The 21,423-nt window shown below is 41.3% G+C and overlaps 1 protein-coding gene across 11 annotated transcripts in view; it reads left to right on the plus strand.

Moving 5' to 3' along the window:
• LOC129766800 (cadherin-87A) overlaps positions 1-21,423 on the plus strand; it is a 722,345-nt gene that overhangs the window by 261,466 nt on the left and 439,456 nt on the right. The window lies entirely within an intron of this gene.

Below are 21,423 nucleotides of genomic sequence, written 5' to 3' on the forward strand. Positions count from 1 at the left end.
ACAATCAGACAGACAGACAGAAATCCATTTTTATTATTTTTATACGGTTTTATCTAGCTTCAGCCGTTTGTGTGTACATTTGTAGCTTTGTAGCTTTGTAACTTTGTAACATTGTCTGTAGTGCTGTCCCACATGATAAGAAATTTGATCCCCTTCCTGTTGACCGATTGTTCTGAAATTTGGAACACAGCTTTATCTTTGCAGTCATTATAAAATTGCGTGTTCCATGATCTTGAAAATCCAAGATGGCGGATTACATATTTTCTCAAAACCTCATCAATATGGGTATTTCCAGAATCTCATCAATATGGGCATCACATAAAAGGGCTTGACTAGTAGAATACAGTTGTTTAGGAAAAATGCAAATCCAAAAAGGTCGCCACCACAAAATGGCGTGATATATATATTTTTTCAAAACTCCATCAATATGGGTATCGAATGAAAGGCTTGATCAGTAGAACACAGTTAATTACGAAAAATGTAAATCCAAGATGGCGGCCGCTACAAAATGGCGGATCACATATTTTCTCAAAACTGCGTTAATATGGGAGTTAATTTCCGAAAGGTTATCGGATTATCTAACGAATGAAGAGATATGTTTCTCTACTGGAGGTAACAACAGGACTGCCTTTATTTTTTCATTTCATGTACAAGTTGACCTACAATCTACCCTATCTCTAATTTTCTCTTCTTCCTTCTTCTCAGATAGAATGTGTAACCGTTTTATGGTGTCGACTCGAGTCCTTATCTGTGTCTTATTCGTGGAGTCGAAAAACACACAGGCCCCGACAGATCTGAACTGTGCAGGAGATGCGGTGAGAAGGGGCATGTTGCGAGAGACTGCACGAAGCAACCGAAATACCTGCTCTGCAAACCAGAGAATGGCAGCGACCATGCGACAGGAAGCTTCAAGTGACCCTCGTATAAGAAGGCGTTAGCAGAATCGCAGTAACGGAGATAATTCAGACCAATCTGAACCATTGCAACACAGCTCAGCAACTGTTGTGGCAGTCGACAACAGAGACAAAATGCGACGTTGCAATCAAAGCGGAGCCGTACCGAGTACCCCGTGATAACGACAGCTAGGCGACGGATAGTTTAGAGATTGCTGCAATACAGGTGATGGGCAGATATCCTATCCAGAAAGTGGTTGGAGGTTCACATGAAGGTTTCGTAATGTAGTTGCTACGCACCCCCGAGATGGACAACTGAGCAATTCCACCAGATGCTAGACGCAATGACCGAGGAACTAATCGGTAGAACACCGATCGTCATTGGAGGCGACGCCTGGGCGGTGGAGTGCGGAAGTAGATGCACCAACATCAGAGGGTACAGTCTACTGGAAGCTCTAGCAAAGCTGGAAGTAACGTTACTGAACGAAGGTACCACCAGCACTTTCCGGAAAGATGGGCGCGAATCCATCATCGACGTTATTTTTTGAAGTCCGTCGCTGTTGGCGAGTACGGAGTGGAAAGTGTGCGAGTCGTATATGCACAGTGATCACCAGGCGATCCGGTACAGAACCGGTCAACGAAACCACGTGCTAGTTCGGAGGACAACAAGCTGTGAGCGGAAGTGGAAGACGAATGCTTTCGACAAGGACCTTTTCGTCGAAGCACTTCGTCTAGATAGCGGAGCTTCAGATTGGAACGCAGAAAAGTTGACAGATCTACTGGTGAGAGCATGCGACAAAAAAGTTGCAAAGTTGCACCAAAAAATGGAAGACGCCCAGCTTACTGGTGGAACGACTCTCTCCGCAACCTTCGCGCTAGCTGTCTTCGAGCCAGAAGACGCGTTCAGAGAGCACGAAACTGTGCTGATAGAGAGGAACGTAATACGGTGTACCGAGCAGCTAGAGCCGCGTTGAAACGGGAAATTACACTGAGCAAAGCGAACTGTTTCAAAACTCAGGGCCCTCATTGACCATCTTTGTGTTGTTACAGAATAACTACGTCCACGCAACAATCATCAGCGATGGAGATCGATCCACGGTCGAAATAAGATCGATTCATCCATACAACTGCTCTGCTCTGCAAGACACATCGGGCTGCTGTTCTATAAATAACTCAACAATGATCAATCAACTGTCTCCGCTGTCCGGTCTAACTGGATAATGGAAGAACAGAACGAAAACTCTTACGCCTATATGGCAACTGTGTAAATGTGTACCATATGCAATGGTATAGAAGGGAATACTCTAACGCCGAAAACATGGCAACTGTGTAATGTGCTAATTATAGATATGATAAACATGTGACATGTACACGATTGAAATTCGGCTCTGTTACAGCTAAAATGCTAATGAGCCTAAAATAAAAAATAAACAAAAGGGATAAAAAAAAGCGAACTGTTTCAAGGAGCTGTGCCGAGATGCAGATGCCAACCCATGGGGCAAGGCGTATCGAGTCGTGATGGCGAAGATCAGAGGACCTGTGACGCCCGTCGAATCGTGTCCCGAAAAATTGAAGATCATTTTGGAGGGTCTATTTCCGATGCATGATCCAACGATATGGCCACCGACACCGTACGCCGAAATAGTTACCGAACGTTCTCAAGTTTCCAATGAAGAACTGGTAGCAGTGGCGAAGAGACTGCAGGTAAAGAAAGCGCCCGGCCCCGACGGAATCCCCAATGCGGCCTTGAAAACGGCGATTAAGGCGTTCCCGGACATCTTCAGGATAGTGCTACAGAAATGCCTGGATGATGGTCACTTTCCTAAGAAATGGAAGATCCAAAAGTTAGTGTTGCTGCCAAAACCAGGAAAGCCCCCGGGGGTGCCAATATCCTATAGGCCTATATGCCTGCTGGATACGCTCGGGAAACTCTTGGAAAGGATTATCCTCCTGACGAAATGTACGGAGAGTGACCATGGTCTGTCAAAGATGCAGTTTGGATTCCAGAAAGGCAGGTCCACCGTTGATGCTATCCGGACAGTGGTTGAAAAAGCAGAGAAGGCATCACAGCAAAAGCGGAGGGGCGACCGACATTGTGCTAGAGAAACGATCGACGTGAGGAATGCTTTCAACAGCGCTAGCTGGGAATCCATCGCCGAGTCCCTACACCGTATGAAGGTTCCTGGGTACCTGTGCAGAATTCTAGGAAGCTACTTTCAGAACCGCGTCCTAGTCTACGAGACGAGCATGGGGCGGACAACGTTGAATATAACGGTCGGAGTACCACAAGGCTCTGTCCTGGGCCCAACGCTCTGGAACGGTGTACTGAACCTGAAGCTTCCCAAAAGAGTGGAGATCGTGGGCCTCGCGGATGATATCGCTCTCACAGTGGCAGGCAAGACACTCGAAGAGGTGAAGATGCTTGCAACCGAGTCCATCGTCTCAGTAGGGAACTGGATGCAAGCAGTGAAACTGCAGATTGCTCAGAATAAAACAGAAATATTGTTGGTGAGTAACTGCAAAGCCGTGCAGCGAGCGGAAATTACAGTCGGGGAACAGGTGATAACTTCTAAGCGTAGGTTGAAATACTTGGGAGTTATGATCGACGACCGGCTGAATTTCAACAACCACGTCGACTACGTCTGCGAGAAAGCAGAGAAGTCCATTAGCGCGATAGCGAGAATAATGCCGAATAACGCAGGACCTTCCAGTAGCAAAAGGCGTCTCCTGGCTGCTGTATCCTCGTCCATACTGCGGTACGGAGCACTAGCCTGGTCTGCTGCTCTCGAAACCCACCGGAATCGTAGAAAACTGGACCGTACGTATCGGCTCATGGCGATGCGAGTTGCAAGCGCGTATAGGACGATCTCGTTGGAGGCAGTTTGCGTTATCGCCGGCATGATTCCAATTGGCATCACCCTTGCGGAAGACGGAGAGTACTACAGACGAAAGGAAATCAGAGGTATCCGGAAAACAGCGAGAGTAGAATCACTCTTGAAGTGGCAACAGGAATGGGACACGGCGGAGAAAGGCAGGACGTATGGGCTCATACCGGTACTATCGACCTGGCTGAACAGGACGCACGGGGAGGTGAATTTTCATCTGACACAGTTCCTGTCTGGACATGGCTGCTTCAGGCAATATTTGCACCGGTTCGGGCACGCAACGTCGCCACTCTGTTCGGAGTGTGAAGATGTGGAGGAAACACCAGAACCAATATATGGTATTCGTGTGTCCCAGGTTCACCGCAAGATGCGAGGGGCTGCCTGCCCTTCATGCCGGGAACATAGTGGAGAAAATGTGTCGCGACGAGGGCACCTGGAACGCTGTGAACAGTGTGATCGAACACATCATGTCCGAGCTACAGCGGAAGTGGAGGGCCGACCAGCATGGTAATAACCCCTGACTATAGAAGAGTAACAACTGCGAGGGCTGTTGCAATGGATAGTACCCCACGAGAGTCGCTGTGACGGAGTGCGCGTTATGTTGGAGGGCACTGCCTAATCGGCGCTCCGTTGGGAAGAGAAATCCTGCGAGGGTGACTGTGACGGGGCGCGCGTCAAGTTGGAGGGCGCTTCCTAATCGGTTCACGTCTCGATAGGTGAGAAACCCCGCGAGGGTGACTGTGACGGGTTGCGCGTCAAGTTGGAGGGCAATTCCTAATCGGTTCACGTCTCGATAGGTGAGAAACCCCGCGAGGGTGACTGTGACGGGTTGCGCGTCAAGTTGGAGGGCAATTCCTAATCGGTACACGTCTCGACGGGTAAGCGGAATCTGGAGAGCAGGACAACAAAAGGCTGGCAATGCCTGTTGGTGGATTGGAAGGAGGAACACTGCGAGGGTCGTTTAGACGGAGCGAGCGCCTAGAAGGGTGTCATCAAATCGGTGTGTACCCCACGTGAGCTGCTGTGACGGAGTGCGCGTTATGTTGGAGGGCACTGCCTAATCGGCGCTCCGTTGGGAAGAGAAACCCCGCGAGGGTGACTGTGACGGGTTGCGCGTCAAGTTGGAGGGCAATTCCTAGTCGGTGCACGTCTCGACGGGTAAAAGGAATCCTGTGCAACGGATGTGCGTGGCGGAGTACAACGGATTCGATACTGCCTAGGGGCACGGACGGAAGTTTGACGTAGGACTGTGATTGTACAGAACAATTGGTTATTTTAAATGTAATTCTTCTCATTGTTCAGAAAACTGTTAGTTTAACTCTTTTTAAACTCTAAACAGGGTGGAATGGTAAATGAAGTATATGTGAATTGGTAAACGAAAAAAATATATCGTCATTAATTACATCGAATATGACATTTACGGGGAAGAAACGAAAAAACAAGTTAAAAATACCCATGATTTCGTGATATTTTGTGGTAAAACACACATGAATTCATGAAATTGCTTCATTTTTAATAGATAGCTATGGTATTGTGATTTCTTTCCATTGTCTTATTCTTATTATTAGGCATCGGGAGCAGTAGCTTTTTCGGTGAAATAATGTTCGTTTGCAGACTATCACAATCAAGTCTTATTGGTTCTACTGCTCAATTTATCATAGAAGGAATTGAGTCATTGAGAATTATGATTATGAGTCATGAAGAATATTAATATTCCATTTCGTTTCATTTTCGTGATGCGATGTAATGCCGATCTCGATAAGTCTCCGCATGATAATCGCTGCCTCCTAATTAATGAACGATCTCTGTATGGGTGACACTTTCCTCGTTGCTTTCATGAAATCTTGCATGAAGTTTGAGTGATGCATGAAATCTTGCATCTGATTACTTTAACATCTTGCTAATTTGTTAGATAGAACGAATTATTGCACACAATTTTGTGTTACATAGAGCATTCATGGGAACGAAGTTGGAAGAAAGAATGCATAATACATGATTTACCTTCGCATCCGCTCGCAAAACATACCTCTTTTATTTGTTAAATTGCTCACTTGTTTTATTATTTCCACTGTCGATGTCTCAAACGAAAAAAATGTCGGATAAATTTGCCGTCTAATGGTATATATTATAATATATATATATATATCGTAAGAATGATTCTACGTAATATGTATGAAAACTCCTAATAAACGTTACATTTTTAGTAGAGTGACCCCCCTATATAGAAATCAAAGACGTAGTCCTACGTCAGAATATCACTTTCGAAAAAAATAACACAAAGGAATACATCAACACCTAAGCAAACGAACATTAACAACATGCATAGCGAACTGTATTTCACTTACATTCGCCACTGCAAAACTTCAACCCGTGCAAGGTCCTGTCATAAACTTTAAATCGCTTTCGTTCAACTTCCTACAGACGACTGCTTCCACTTATTTCCTGTAAATGTCCTGTTTCTGACTCGTTACTTCACCGTGCGCTTTGCTGACTCACAATCACCCCATCGATCAGAACCGAGTGGAGTTGTTGTTTACTTCCGCGCTCTTCTTTCAAAGCATGTTACAAACTGTGTGACTTGTTAGCTCCAAAGAATTTTTTTCTGTTTCCCCGCTAATTGGAACGGATTTCAACTTATAGGCAAAGTCCCACCACCGCAAGTCACCCGCCCGCCTTTTCTGGAGGATAATTGTTCGATGTTTTTTTTTCACATTTTCGTTGTTTCGATGTTGCTGCTGTTCCTCATTTTCCGCCCTGCGGTTGTTGGGTTTTGTTTTATTACTTTCATCATTTCTTAATTTGGCTTTCCGAACATTTTCCGCTTGGTTTTTGGGTCAACGGTTAAATGTTTTCCCAGTTTTGCCCATTGACGATTGAAGAAAATTTATTACCCCGTGCTAATTGAAAAGTTGTACCATTTTTCAAAGGACTCTTTGCTCGCCGGGGTGTTATTGTTCGGCCCAGATGTTTGAGGTTAACAAATTGCTCGGACCAAGTTAGCAATAAATTTAATTTCCCTTCATGTTTTTTTGTTGTTGCCTGCTTCGTCTTGCCTTTGCGTTGTGCGCCGTTGCAAATCGTAAATCCACGGAATCCATAAATAGGATAGTAGCCGCCCGATAAATATGGGTAACACTTCGCGTTAATGGCGACAATAAAGCGTAAGTGATTGAACTCAGCGCCATCCGACGCGCTGCTCTGATCTGCAGAAAACTCCATCGGTGTTTCCGGCGGGTGGCGCAGCGCTGAAAACTCGTTTCCGGCGACAGATGGTATATTGGCGGTCGCGCGACCAGCGGTAGTTTCGCGTGAACAACATCAGTGTGTGTTTACGCGGATACATCCCACACAACCCACATGACCCATGGCAGGTGGTGAAGTCCTTTTAAATTTTTTTTTCAGGGGAAAAACTGTACACTGCTGCGGAGTGCGAGAATATCGCATTATAGGTTGTGTACACCACCACCAGGCCACCCCCCGTCAGGCAACCTGTTCGGGGTCATAAATATTTATGTGCTACACATACAGACACAAACACGTGTGTGCCCAGTGCTAAAGCACCGGTTAACGGACGAGGAAGAACCTTAATGTTGCGATCGGAAGATTTGTTGCCCTTCCGGCGACTCGGCTGCAAGTCGACCGGCGAAAAGTCACCTGAGCCCCGGGGTTTGGGTTGGGAACATGTGGTCAGGTGAGATATATTGTTCGATGTGTGCATATATAAAATGCCATTATACACGATTACTGCCGTTTTATGACAGCGCACGGCGGGTGGCGGGGGGTGCGGCATAAAATTTGTATCATAAATCGGTACAGTAAATGCGCTTTTATGAGGTTGTTATCACGAGGAACGCTATTAACCGTGGCTGTCCGCACGTATCCAACGTTGAATCATGGAATTTGGCGGCGCGTTGAAGGATTCATTGTTCGCTCCATGATGCGAGCAAATGCTCCGCGGTTCAAATGGGTTGAATGTGTTTATTATCGCAACATGGTTAGCACAAATCGTAACCAAATCAGCGTAACATTTTTCCGCTTTGAACTTCCACCACAGACACAGACTGCTGGGCGATTAATCACGACACAATTAGCGGAACAGATTGAGTAAAACGCGATTCGCATTCGAACGAAAAATTCGCCGTGATTAATCAAAGCGCCAAAACCAAATAAACAGCCCCAAAACGGGTCGGAACACTCACTGGGGCGAAGGTGGAGAACGCCCAATCGCGGGAATCAAACGTAGGATGCGATTGAAGTAATAAAACTTTCCGCCAGAATGGCCGATTCGTCCGCGAAGCGGAAGAGAACCGTGCGAATGGATCGTTTATCATGGGGCTCTTTCCAACTCGCTGCCACCTTCGGCAGATGGAAGAAGGTATTATTGTGGTAAAACGGGAACATCTTGAGTTAGGGCTGGGGAGCGCACCGGATTTTCCTCGCCGAGAATCCTCCCACGATTCCAATCGCCCGTCCCACGGCAACCAGGCACTTGTCACCGTTCACGGGTGACTGACTGTTCATCAATTACTGGCAAACAGAGTCAAAAGTTATTCGCTGTCGTTATTTGTTTTCCACGCTTCCCGTAGTTGCCTTGCCAGCTTGCGGAAGCGGAGGAAAGACAGCGAACAGCGAAAATCCATACCAACTTTCCCGGCGAGAGCGGCTCGAGGGAACGGAAAGCAACACCAAGATTCCATCGCATTTAAATGGTGATTGTTATGGTGTTGAAATCGATGCTTCAGGGAGTATTGACGCTATTTCTTAGGACCGATGGCTGCGGAAATAATGAATGGAGAGTAGCAAAATGGAAACTGGGCAGATATTAAGCTCCGGTTGATGCAGAAAAACGGCTCACAATAACCGTCATTATTACTATCATTGCGTTTCAACTAATCTGATCATTTGAAATGATGATTCGAATGAATACGTGTTGCGTATTTTGTAATTCGTAATCCCATTGTGGTTTTATTAATTTTGATATAGTTTCAACATTTTTGCTTCCCGCGATGGAAGGACCTTTTCGAGGTTGTGTATTTATGCGAATTGTGTGGTGTGTTGTGATCAAAGGGGACTGTATCTGCGTCAGAGTGAACTGCGTGACTTTTCGTCGGCGAAACAAGGCTTGGTGGGAGGAAAATATTTCTCTAACCTTTGTGACTGGAAGGGAAGTCGATGAATCAGCTGCTAGTACCGGAAATGCTCTTCAGATATAACTCTTGTGAAACTAGCATACGTGACTTATTCAGAATACTTTGAATAATTGAATCCTAATTTATTGAATCCTAATGAACTTAAAATAATGTAAACATCGAAATGTTAACAGTCGATTTGAATCCGATCTTACGATTTTCATTATCACCAAACAATACGATTTCACAAGTATGCTTGGTATCATTGATACCTGATACTTCCAAATCACCGGCATTTAATCTTCGGCATGGAGTAGCATAACATTTTCCATTGTCTCTTTATACGAGGAGCATTCAGAAACAACTGTCAGTAAAATCGTCGAAAATCGAAAAATGCATTTATTCAAAAAATTCAATTACAGACTTTCAAAGTATCTCCCTTCCTTGAGCTTGAGCTTGAGCTTGAGCTTGGGTAGACTGTACAATTCGTAGTTGCTCTCCGTGATTGACCTGAACCAACCAAATTGCACAAAGAACACACAGAATGACGCTTAGGACTAGCAAATCATTCTCGTTGTGCAATTTTCGGTGATTCGAGCTTTAAATGGTCAATAACGACGGCGGCCACGTCCTTACAGTCACCAGGGGAAGGGAAGGAATGTTAGTATGATATTCGCCGCCCGAAGGCCAGAAGGGTCGCCTCTATAGCGTGGTTCCCTAGCGTTTATCATGGAGCGGATAGTTGTTAGTGGGCCGAGGTAAGAATCAGGATTCACTGCGGTAAGTGATGTGATTATATAAACGCGTACTAACGACCACTCTACGAAATGAAAATGTGAAACTCTGATATGTCACTACACGCGGCAGAAATTATTTTTAGGTATCCTTTAGTCACCCGTTTTTATTTTTCTTCTATTTTGTAGGTTGGCTCATCTGTCATTGACATTCTATGAAATTTGTAGTGGGATACACTTTAATACACTTACACTTCTAAAAGTTACGCTGTATTGGGTACATCTGCTATTGTGTATGCCTCGATTTTGTACAATTTGCAAAATTTGCGAAATCAATCATTATTCGTGAATATTTGACTAAAAACATCCGCAACCTCCGAATTCACCTGATTTGGCTCCCTGTGACGTTTTCCTATTCGAACGACTCAAGAAACTAGGTTTCAGCCCCCGAGATGAGATAAAATCGAAGATGGCGCTGATGGCCATACCGCAAATTGAATATAATTCTCGAGGATTTGAGCGCTGGCATAAGTGTGTTGCAGTCGATGGGGAGTACTTTGAAGGGGTTGCTGAGAAGCTAACCATAAAACATGTTTAAAAACAACCTATAACTATTATCCGTTATTCCACACGCATAGTCTTCATTCAACCCCATTCGTAGTAACGGAGATCTTTAGGAAACCTGAGAAGGTCACCGAGAGCAATCAGAAATCAATCGGACATGCGAAAAATTCCGTAAACCATTGAGTGTATTCTTTATAGAACTACGATTGCGACGGTGGGATGGATTGAAAGAGAGTTATGAATTAATGAATTGAAAGATTAAAAAACTAATGATTTTAAAAAATAAAAAAAAAAGAATTGAAGAATTAAAGAATTTATGAGTATAACAAAAAATGATATGAATTTTTTGAATCTATGGATTTTAAAATTTATGAATTCATGCATCTGTGGATCTAAGAATTCCTGAATTTATAACTCTTTAAGTTTTTCACATTTCCATTCCATTACTGCAACTGTCTCCAGAAAAGAAAGAAGCAAAATAATAATGAGAACACGAGAGACAAGTACACCAGAACAATTGCAATCGTTTGCTGTGGAGAGAGAAGCGGGTTTAAACTCTTTAGATGGTCTACAATTTAGACTGTAAAGTAAATTAAGCTGTATGTGTGTATGGAGAAAGAAAACTTAGCTGACGCCACTGCATGCTCAGTCCATCCATGTTCGATGGCTTCCGGTTGTGATACACTCACTACGATAACCTCGCATTCGATGTATTAGACGAAGGCAAACAAACTGTTCGTCATGCCAATGTTTACACGTGTCGGAGGGAAAGCACTATAACGCTAAATCGATCACGCGACAATTGAGAGAGCAAAAAAACTACGAGTTTTCACTACCACAAACGCAACATCAAAATGGCTTCCCCCAATATTTCACTTCACCGTGCCATCTCAAAAATATAATCAAAGAAATTAATGAAACTATATTAGTTTCGAAATCACTAGGGCAGAGTGAACTATTTTTCGCCCATTTAAAATATGATCTCAGCACAAACGCGCACATATTTCTCGATGCGCTGTCCCCTGCTCAACACTGTGAAAGAACAAGCAATCGTAAACGAAATACGCGGAACAACAAAAACACACGTCCGCACTCGACGACCGCCCGATTGAAACTCCACTTTCAAAGTATCTCCCCTCCGATAAAGTACACGATACCCAGCGAGTTTTCCACTTTTGGTAGGTCTGATAAAAGAAGTTTACTCCGAGTTTACTCCGTCCTTGAAAATCGAGTCCGATGGTGTTTTTGACGTGGGACTACGTCTAACTGGAATATATGGAAGGGTAAAATGAAAACCTAAACACAGAACATGCAGGAAAAATGAAAGATTTCGAATGCTTATAACTCGAACATTTCTTACTGGATCGGAAAGATGTTTGCATCAATTGATAGGGAATATTTCTACGCATCTATTACAACTAACAAAATGTTATTTTTCATTAGATAAACAATTTAATAACTGTAAAATATTAGGCGTTATCTAAGCGCTCTAACTGCTTCGTTTAGATTGGCCCGATTTACGGCTTCCCTAACACAGCCATCAAAACCAAGCAGCCTTGGGGAAAACGGCATTGCAAATACATGAAAGTAGGGGGACTTTTGTTCTCACCGAAAAATGTTCCCTAACACAGACTTCAAAACTTTGGGAGCTTTTGTTCCCACCGAAATGTGTTCCCTAACAGAGATTTCTAAACCAAAGTGCCTGGAGGAAATCGGCATTTCAAATTCTGCAAGTCGGGGGTATTTTTGTTCCGATTGAAATGTGTTTCCCTAACACAAACTGTTTCCCTAACACAGACTTCAAAACCAAGGTTTCTGGGGAAATCGGGTCTGCAAATAAATGCAAATAGTGAGTACTTTTGTCCTCGCTTGCCTTTGTGCAGACTGGAATATGTCTGTCCTAACACGATCTTCTAAACTTAGGAACCTGGGAAAATCGTGCAGACACTAGAAGTTTCCAGTTTCAAACAAATTCGCGGTTCGAGAAATACGTTAACTTGAGAGATGCAAAATTCAGAAAGAAATGTAAAATAAAATAATCGTTTGATAATTCTTCTGTACATATATTTTGTCCTAGGCATCATACCAAATGTGAAAGGTCTGTCATTAAATTTACTTGTAACGAAGAACATAATCTGTCACAATGCATGAATTGACCTTACATGGCATTATGCAATCTTTTACTCAGTGGATGCGATCTGGCGTAGTGGTAACATTCATGCCTCTCACGCTAAAGGTCACGAGTTCAATTCTCACTCCCGACATTGTTCCAAAAATGGAAGTAAAAGTGATGAACCAGCCAAATGAGTTGAAAGTCACTATAATACAGATAAAAAAAAATCTTTTTACTCACAAAGCAATTATATTGAATTCAATTGAATTTGGAAACTGTTTCATTCAATCAAGAATTTAATCAATACAAACGAATAATTGCTGAACTAAGGTAGTCCCACGTCAACCTTGGGGTTATATCATAGATATAACCCACCCATTTTTTAGATCAGGAAACAACGAAAAATCACAGGGAACCAAATCTGGGTGCAGGAGACTTTTCACTTCATTCTAAAGATGAAATGTCAACGAATTATATGATTGCCACTTATTGGTCCAAAAAATCGTTTCAATAGCTTAAAAATTGCTTTGAAAGCAAGCTATTGAAATCATAACAATCTAGCTCATTGATGATGATTGGTGATCGCAATGTGTTCCCGAACACGGACGCAAAATCTAGGCACCTGAAGAAACCGCCGTAGTGAATACATGCAAGCTGTGATTTCTTTTGCTCGCTTGCATCAGTGTTTGGGAAACCATAGCAGACTCACGCAAGGCGTGAGTACTTTTACTCGCATCAGTTTCTGTTCTGCTCTCGCATGGAACAGTCATGAAAAATTATTTGCGTGTGAATGCGTCCAAGCGAAGAAATACAGGTCAGACTCGATTATATGTGATTCGATTATATACAATTTTGGACTCGATTATATACAGTTTGGATTTTTTTTTATATTTCAAATATGGCTTTTTTTCAAGAAGAAATGTAATCTTTCAGCGTTAAGGTGAAGTTTAAGTGCCTTTTACATGAACAGTGGGGTAAAAATCGTGATTTTTGAAGATTTTGCTTCAATTTTCACCAGGAATTGTTTATATCGATATTGCAGCCAAATTAAGAAAGATAGAAGTTGGGTGTCAAAGAACAAATTGTAGAGCGATCAAAGAACTTCAATTTAATTGATAAAAACAATCTAGTTTAATAATTTTTTTTAGGATGAAATTAATAATAACACATTAAAAATTATTAACTTTTAAGTTATTCACTTCCAAAATGTTATTAGAATCCACTAATTTTGTTGTTCCACTACTAGATACTGTACTAAATTTTCTCATCTTTCAAATGAAAGCATCAGAATTGTCTTCCGTAGTGTACTTTTTAATGTAGAGCCAGTTTGAGGCAACAGAGTCTGGAACAAAAAAAAAAAGTTCTAGACCTCTGTCATTGTTGAAATTTGAACATATGCGTAGGAGGATTTTTTTTCATCAAATATGATCGTCTATCACCTCCTGAGATAATCTGGATAATTGTATTTTTTTCATGTGAGAAAGGTGTTTTCTGATTTTAAGAGGATGAATCAAAAATCAAATTCCTCTTTTATTTTCAAAAATCGAAAAATACATGCAAAAAAACAAATAAATAAATGTTTTTTTTGACTCGATTATATACAGTATTCGATTATATACAGTGAAAAGAAATCAAAAATTGTATATAAATAGTCGAGTCCGCGCTGTATTCGTACCCATTCACGCATTCGACTTGGTGTTCCCGTGATGCAATTCAATAGCATATGTTTCTGTTCTGCTTTCGCATGGAACAGTCATGAAAAATTGCTACATCACGATAAAAACGAAATGAATTTTATGAAAGGTTATTAGACTTTATTTCGTATTCACCGTGAAATGGCGCCCTCAGTTTCTTTTCTGCGCATGGAGTGATCATGAAAAATCTCGTGTTATTCTCACGAAAACAAAAATGAATCATGTATCAAACATCTTCAGTTGTTTTTACACTCAAATTCCATCGGTTCGTTTCGGGACCACCAACAAGTTCGAAAGAGTTGAATTTTTCTGTTAACAACAATTCTATATTATATATCTTTCAAAATATTCATTCATTCATGCATTAAAAATTGATTCAATTGCAATTTCAAATAAATGATTACCGAGCCAACGGTAGTCCTACGTCTACTTTGCGGTTATATCAGAGATATAACCCACTTCTTGTTTTTCTCCGGGTATTCAGTTACGAGCGGTATGCGGCGTCGCGTTATCGTGGTTTAGTAACCAGGCGTTATTCGCTCGTGTTAGGATGTTGTGTGTCGAACCTACGGATATATTCATGATCTCGGCTATTCGTTCTACACTAATGGAGCTATCCTACACTAGTCAATATCGTGTCGATATTGACCTCGGTACAGGATGTTCTAGGCCTTCATCCGTGAGGAATCAGTTCATTTTACATTTTCATTTCATTTATTCATTCATACTTGTAGAGTAAGGATTTTTCCTTATTAAATTCTACAATCGGATTCTATGCGACCCCATCTTGAATTCATGAACAGTATTCAAAAATGATTGATTATTTTATATTTAAAATACTAATTTCTTCCTTCTGGCCAGTCTATACACTCTCGATTGAACCGTCCGCGTGAACTAATGGTTTTAAGTTCAGCTGGAAGTTGATCCCATAGGATAATTGCTCGCACGAAGAATGAGTCTCTATAATGAGAAGTATTTATTTGTGCTAAAATAAAGCTTCTGGTACGCGTGCCTCTAAAAGTAGTAAGTTTTTCGAAAAGATAGCGGGGGCCATGATGAATTGTTCAGAACAGAGAGAAGATGTATCACATTTTAAGAAAATTAGAAAAAGAACATCCAAGTATTTGATGGTGAAGATGTGAAACTCGAGAAAATGTACTAATGCCAAATATCCATCTAACACACCAATTCAGATCAAATCTCAATCTATCGAGTGCGGCTACAGAGGCATTCGATGTGAGTTCCAAACCATAGGTAAAGTTTTAAATAATCTTATTTTAACCGTAACAGACAACATACTTGCAGTAAGTCTCAAGTGGCTTAGACCTGCATAGATTTTTGAGCACTGTCTATTAATATGAGTTCCCCATTCAAGATGATGCTGAAAAATAACTCCCAAGTTAGAAACTCTGTCAACATAATCTAAAATTTCGAGAAAAATGCTTGAAGCAATGAAGATGGTCTTTGACGTCTGCTAATGAACATTACTTTTGTTTTAGAGGCCAGGTTTTGTTATGGTCACTGACAGACTTCCTCAAGATCAGAGTTAACTGACCGAGCCATTTCTTCGACCGCGATGTTGGAAGCACAAAAGTACAGCTGTACATCATCAGCCAGTATGTGTATCATGCAATGCTTGAGAACTGTGGGCAAATCATTGATGTATAATGAGAAAAGTAATGGGCCAATCACTGACCCTTGTGGTACACCTGACATTATGCTGGCAGAACTTGATAGAGTCCCTTCAGTTTCAACTAAAGGATGTGTCACATCAAATTGCATCACGGAAAAAACGCTGTAGAAATTTAATTTTTAGGAATTATATCTTCAGCTTTCGCTTATAATCAGATAAGAGTGTATAGATCACGTTGGCTATGCTTCACCCTCAATTTTTCGTAAATTTGGAAAAATGTCATCGAACGAAAATTCGTGAATTAATCCTGCGCACTCATTTCGAGAATCCGGAGTTGTCACATCGGGACATCGGTAAGATGCTGGGAATCGTCCAATCCACGGTCAGCAGAGTACTAAAACGGTACTTCGAGAACCTAACCATCGACCGGAAGGTGAAGAACGGCAAAAATGGATGCTCCGTCAGTGAAAAAGATCACAAGCGCGTAGTTAAGCAGTTTAGACGTGATCCGAGAAGTTCGGTCCGGGATGTCGCCAATAAGCTGAATTTGTCAAGTTCATTCGTCCAGCGGACCAAGCAACGGGAGGACCTGCGTACATACAAGGTTCAGAAGGCTCCTAACCGCGACGAAAGGCAAAACATGGTGGGGAAGACGCGAGCCCGGAAGCTGTACACCGAAATGCTGACGAAGCCGCATTGCCTGGTAATGGACGACGAAACCTACGTCAAAGCGGACTTTCGTCAGCTGCCAGGCCTGTTGTTCTTCTCCGCAGAGGACAAATTCAGCGTTCCGGAGGAGATTCGCAAGCAGAAACTATCCAAGTTTGCCAAAAAGTACATAGTGTGGCAAGCGATCTGCTCTTGCGGAAAGCGGAGCGCCCCCTTCGTGATGACCGGCACGGTAAACGGGCAGGTTAACCTTAAGGAGTGTCTACAGAAGCGCTTACTACCACTATTGAAGCAGCACGAGGGCCCGACCACCTTCTGGCCGGATCTCGCTTCGTGCCACTATTCAAAGGACGTGTTGGAGTGGTACGAAGCCAACGGGGTCACCTTCGTGCCAAAGGAAATGAACCCGCCCAACGCGCCGGAGCTTCGCCCAATATTTCTCTATTGGGCGAAGCTCCGGCGTGAAGCAGGCCCTCCAGAGGAACCCAAAAGTTGTCAAATCGGAGGCGGACTTCAAGAGAAAATGGATTTCTGTTCAAAAAAAACTACAACCTGACGCTGTACAGAACCTTATGGACGGGGTAAAGAGGAAGGTGCGAGCATACGGGCTTGGGCTCGAAGTATGAATAAAAAGAAAATGCCAAAAGTTGTTTAATAGTTTTTATTTTACTGTCTAAAATTTTCAAAAGGATCGGTCTACTGGGCGAATTTCTACAGCGTTTTTTCCGTGATGCAATTTGATGTGACACACCCTTTAGTCTTGATTACATGTTATTTCCATGAATAAAAATCGATTTGTATGTATTAGTTGCGTGAAAACACCCAAAATCGGACAAACAAACATCATTTACCTTACATCAAACGTGTGCTTTAAATTTATCACCTCAATAAAACCGAACCGACTTTGCCCACTCATGACATCAATTCGCGAAAGCAGATTATCCATCTTCTAATTGATTATTCGTCGTTCGAGCCTTAATACTGGCTTCAAATTAATAGTGCACATATGGCTTGAATTCGACCACTAATCAACATCATCGCTCCGCTGTTGAACACTGGGGTAAATTTGTCTGCTGAACCATCAATGACAATTGCCCATGGCAACCTCACTGACCGCAGCAAGTGGCAGGGGTGATGGTTGCTTACTCCGAATGCTCGTCTTGTATAATTGACGGAATCGAGTACCTCCTTCATTAGCAAATCGACCAAAGTGCCTATTATGACCATTGCTGTGGCAAACCGATCGCTTATCTGTATCGAGCGGAGTGCGGGTGGAGGGGTAGTTTTCCGCTCTCGTATCTCAGCCGATCACCGGATATGAGTGCAATCGTGAAGTGTGTACGCGCTTTGTATTCTAATAATTTCGCGCCAATGCGGATGCTGCCGATTCAACACACTGCGGTCAATCATTTTGCAATTAATGCATTCGCACCTCTGAACTAGCTTTCCGCACTCAATCGAACCGGAACAGATAAACTTTCTCGACTGAGCAATTTGTTCGCTGCACACCCCAAGGATATCACAGATGTCACAATTTAATTGACACCCATTTGTCCCCCTTCCTCGTGAGAGCGTGCAGAGGGATATTTATTGTGACAAGTTTGTGCTTCCAAAGGGTTCCCTTGAGAGGTGTCAAACACTGACGTGGTCTGTGGTACGGAAAGTTCACCCGAGTATCATGCAATTAGACCCGTCTCCGATCCTGTTTGTGTCCTGGCTGAGTGTGTGTGTGTGTGTGTTGGTACGCTTCGTTCCACGGTTCCTTTGCGGTTCGCCACACGTTAGACTATTACTTACCTTTCTCAACATTTGCTCCACACTCCGATACGAGACATGCGATACGATGCGATGCTGAAACTTTTATTAAGAGTACACACAGTAATTTAAACTCAGCCGTCGTGAGGATGTCCCGGTGCAGCAGAAGCAGTTTTAAAAAAGGGGACATGATTGATGAGAACAGGGTGGAAGAAGTATCCCGCAAATGATCTGCCGCTGCTTGCGGGTTCTCCCTTGCTATCGGCTATCTTAGAATTTCCAGAGGTTTTTGCGGATTGCTTCCACTCATCATCAGCCACAGCATTCGGCAGGGTCGGGGGTGCAAACATTGTCCACTGACGGAATGTGTTCCATCCTTGGCGGTCAACAGTTATTTGCGATTCGGATGACAGCAGCAGTTGTGCGAGTTGGGCTGAAGTGGACACTTCAAACTCATGAAAACATCCGAAAAGTCCTTCTGATAAGTTCTGTTCCTATTTCTCGAGCTGCTGTTGTTATTAGAATCGGAGTAATTCCAAATGAAATCGACAAATGACAAAACATGAGTATTTTTGATTCGAATGAAATTTTGTATTCCGTTTTGGTTAGAGGAAATATGGGTTTTCCACAGCAATTGGGAATTTTTTGACTCAAGCGTAACTTTTGAAAAGGGCGTATCGATTTTAGTAAGAGTAATCTTTGATAATTTATATCTCAAAAACTATGAGTCGTACCGAAATAGTGTCTTAGAAAGAGTTATAGAGTATTGATGGTTGAATATGAAAAAAATATACACTGAGCAAAAAAAATAGTACTCTTTTTTTATTTACAAAATAAAAATTCAATTTGCAATGTCCAAAATACATATTTTTAATTTTTTTTTTAATTTTTCCATACAAAATAGAAGTCATGCAGAAAATTTAAAAAGTGGGCCCAAGATGGTAAAACTATTTTTGACAAACTTTGTAGAATATCGAATTTTTAGGAATTTTCGAAACTTCGAATTTTTGTATGTTAACAATCATTTGTAGCCACAAATTATGAATCCTGATGTGATTTAAAACAAAAAAGGTTATTATCAATCTGCTTCTAAATGTAGCCATTCTCGAAATATTTAAAAAAAAAATTTCTAATTTATTGTCTTTTTTATAGTAAATAATCCCTTTTAATATGTTGGTCGTGTTATACAATTTCCAACAATTTTTTGGATTGATTGAAGTTTGTATTAAGATAAAAAAGATTTTTTAGTTTCGTTACGTTTTGTATTAACCCACATGTCTTCGAATGTTTCGTAACGTAACTCCTAAACATATGTCTTTACCATAACGATGTGTTTGGAAAAGTTGTTGGAAATTTAAACGAACTCATAAAACCTCATGAACATGATGGTATAACACGACAAACATATTTAAAGGGCCTATTTACTATTAAAAAGACAATAAATTACAAATATTTTTTTTAATATCTCGAGAATGGCTACATTTAGAAGGAGTATTATCAATCTATTTTTGTTTCCAATCTTGGGCCCATTTTTTAAATTTTCAACATGACTTCTGTTTTATATGAAAAAATTGAAAAAAAAAAATATTAAAAAATACATTTTTTTTTTTATATTGAATTTTTCTTCTCAGTGTATTTTATTTTCAAATTAAGCCAGCAATACTCTATAACTCTTTCTAACACACTATTTCGGTATGACTCATATTTTTTGAGATATAAATTATCAAAGATTTCTCTTACTCAAATCGATACACCTTTTTCAAAAGTTACGCTTGAGTCAAAAAATGAACCATGATGATGTATTTGGAAAAGTTGTTGGAAATTATAAGCAAATTCATAAAATTTCATGAACATGACGGTATAACACGACAAATATATTAAAAGGGATTATTTACTAAAAAAAGACAATAAATTAGAAATATTTTTTAAAATATTTCGAGAATGGCTACATTTAGAAGGAGATTGACAATAACCTTTTTTGTTTTAAATCACATCAGGATTCATATTTGTGGCTAAAAATGATTGTTAGCATACAAAAATTCGATGTTTCGAAAATTCCTAAAAATTCGATGTTCCACAAAGTTCGTCAAAAATAGTTTTACCATCTTGGGCCCATTTTTTAAATTTTCTGCATGACTTCTATTTTGTATGGAAAAATTTAAAAAAAATTAAAAAATATGTATTTTGGATATTGCAAATTGAATTTTTATTTTGTAAATAAAAAAAGAGTACTAATTTTTTTTCTCAGTGTACATTTTTTTCATATTCAACCATCAATACTCTATAACTCTATCTAAGACACTATTTCGGTACGACTCATAGTTTTTGAGATATAAATTATCAAAGATTACTCTTACTAAAATCGATACGCCCTTTTCAAAAGTTACGCTTGAGTCAAAAAATTCCCAATTGCTGTGAAAAACTCATATTTCTTCCAACCCAAACGGAATACACACTTTCATTGGAATCAAAAATACAAGTTTTAAAAATCTGCATTTTTAGGACGATTTCATTTGGAATTGCTGATCGTCGATGCTGTCAGGAAAGGGGAGCCGAGGCGAGCTCAAACTGTCACCCGAACGATCACCCAAAAGGGAAGGATTTGTTTCTTTTTTTTTCTGCGGGAGGAAAGTTTTGTTGCTGTTTTGGGCAAACTTGGCCACAGCTGCAGTGAACCTGGCAAAGGCACGACTCCCGCCTGGGGGAGGTTAGCGGGATGTTTTTGGCCGTCCCGGTCGGTTAGCAGCTATTTTGGAAGTATGTTTGCGTACATGGGTGAATCCTGCTGTCGCACAATTTCCCGAGGAGATTAGTGCTGGCGGTTGGGGATCTCCGAAGCCGAGAGACGTTTCAACATAAAGGACTTTTGGCTGAGGCGTGGCTTTCGATTTTACGCTGGAGGGTCGGTGGTACAAGGCTAGTTTTGTGTTGTTTTGATAGGACTGTCGGTATCGATGCTTCATCGGCGAGAAGTTAAAATTGGTTTTTCACCCACTTCACTGCGCACCACTTGGTGGTGAAAAGTTTTGGTAGAAATGCCGTTTTGAAGTAGTTCCGGTCGATTGATTCCAAGAGGATTTGTTGATGCAATAAAGCAAAAATAATGAAATAATGGCGAAGCTTGTTTACAACTACGAGTTGTGGGAACGCTAATTCACATTTCAGATATATATAAAAGATATAAAATATGGGTTAAACGAGAATGCTTGTTCGATTGTGCCGCATAAAATTGCACCGTACGCATGATTAAAATAATTTTTCCCTGAATTAGTTTGAATTCGCATATCGCATTCCGCATTTTGAAATAAAATCGACAGCCGCAGTGCTTCAAATGAAATACTCAAATCAACAGCA

This window comes from Toxorhynchites rutilus, chromosome 1 (assembly GCF_029784135.1).
Source record: "Toxorhynchites rutilus septentrionalis strain SRP chromosome 1, ASM2978413v1, whole genome shotgun sequence".
NCBI lineage: Eukaryota > Metazoa > Arthropoda > Insecta > Diptera > Culicidae > Toxorhynchites > Toxorhynchites rutilus.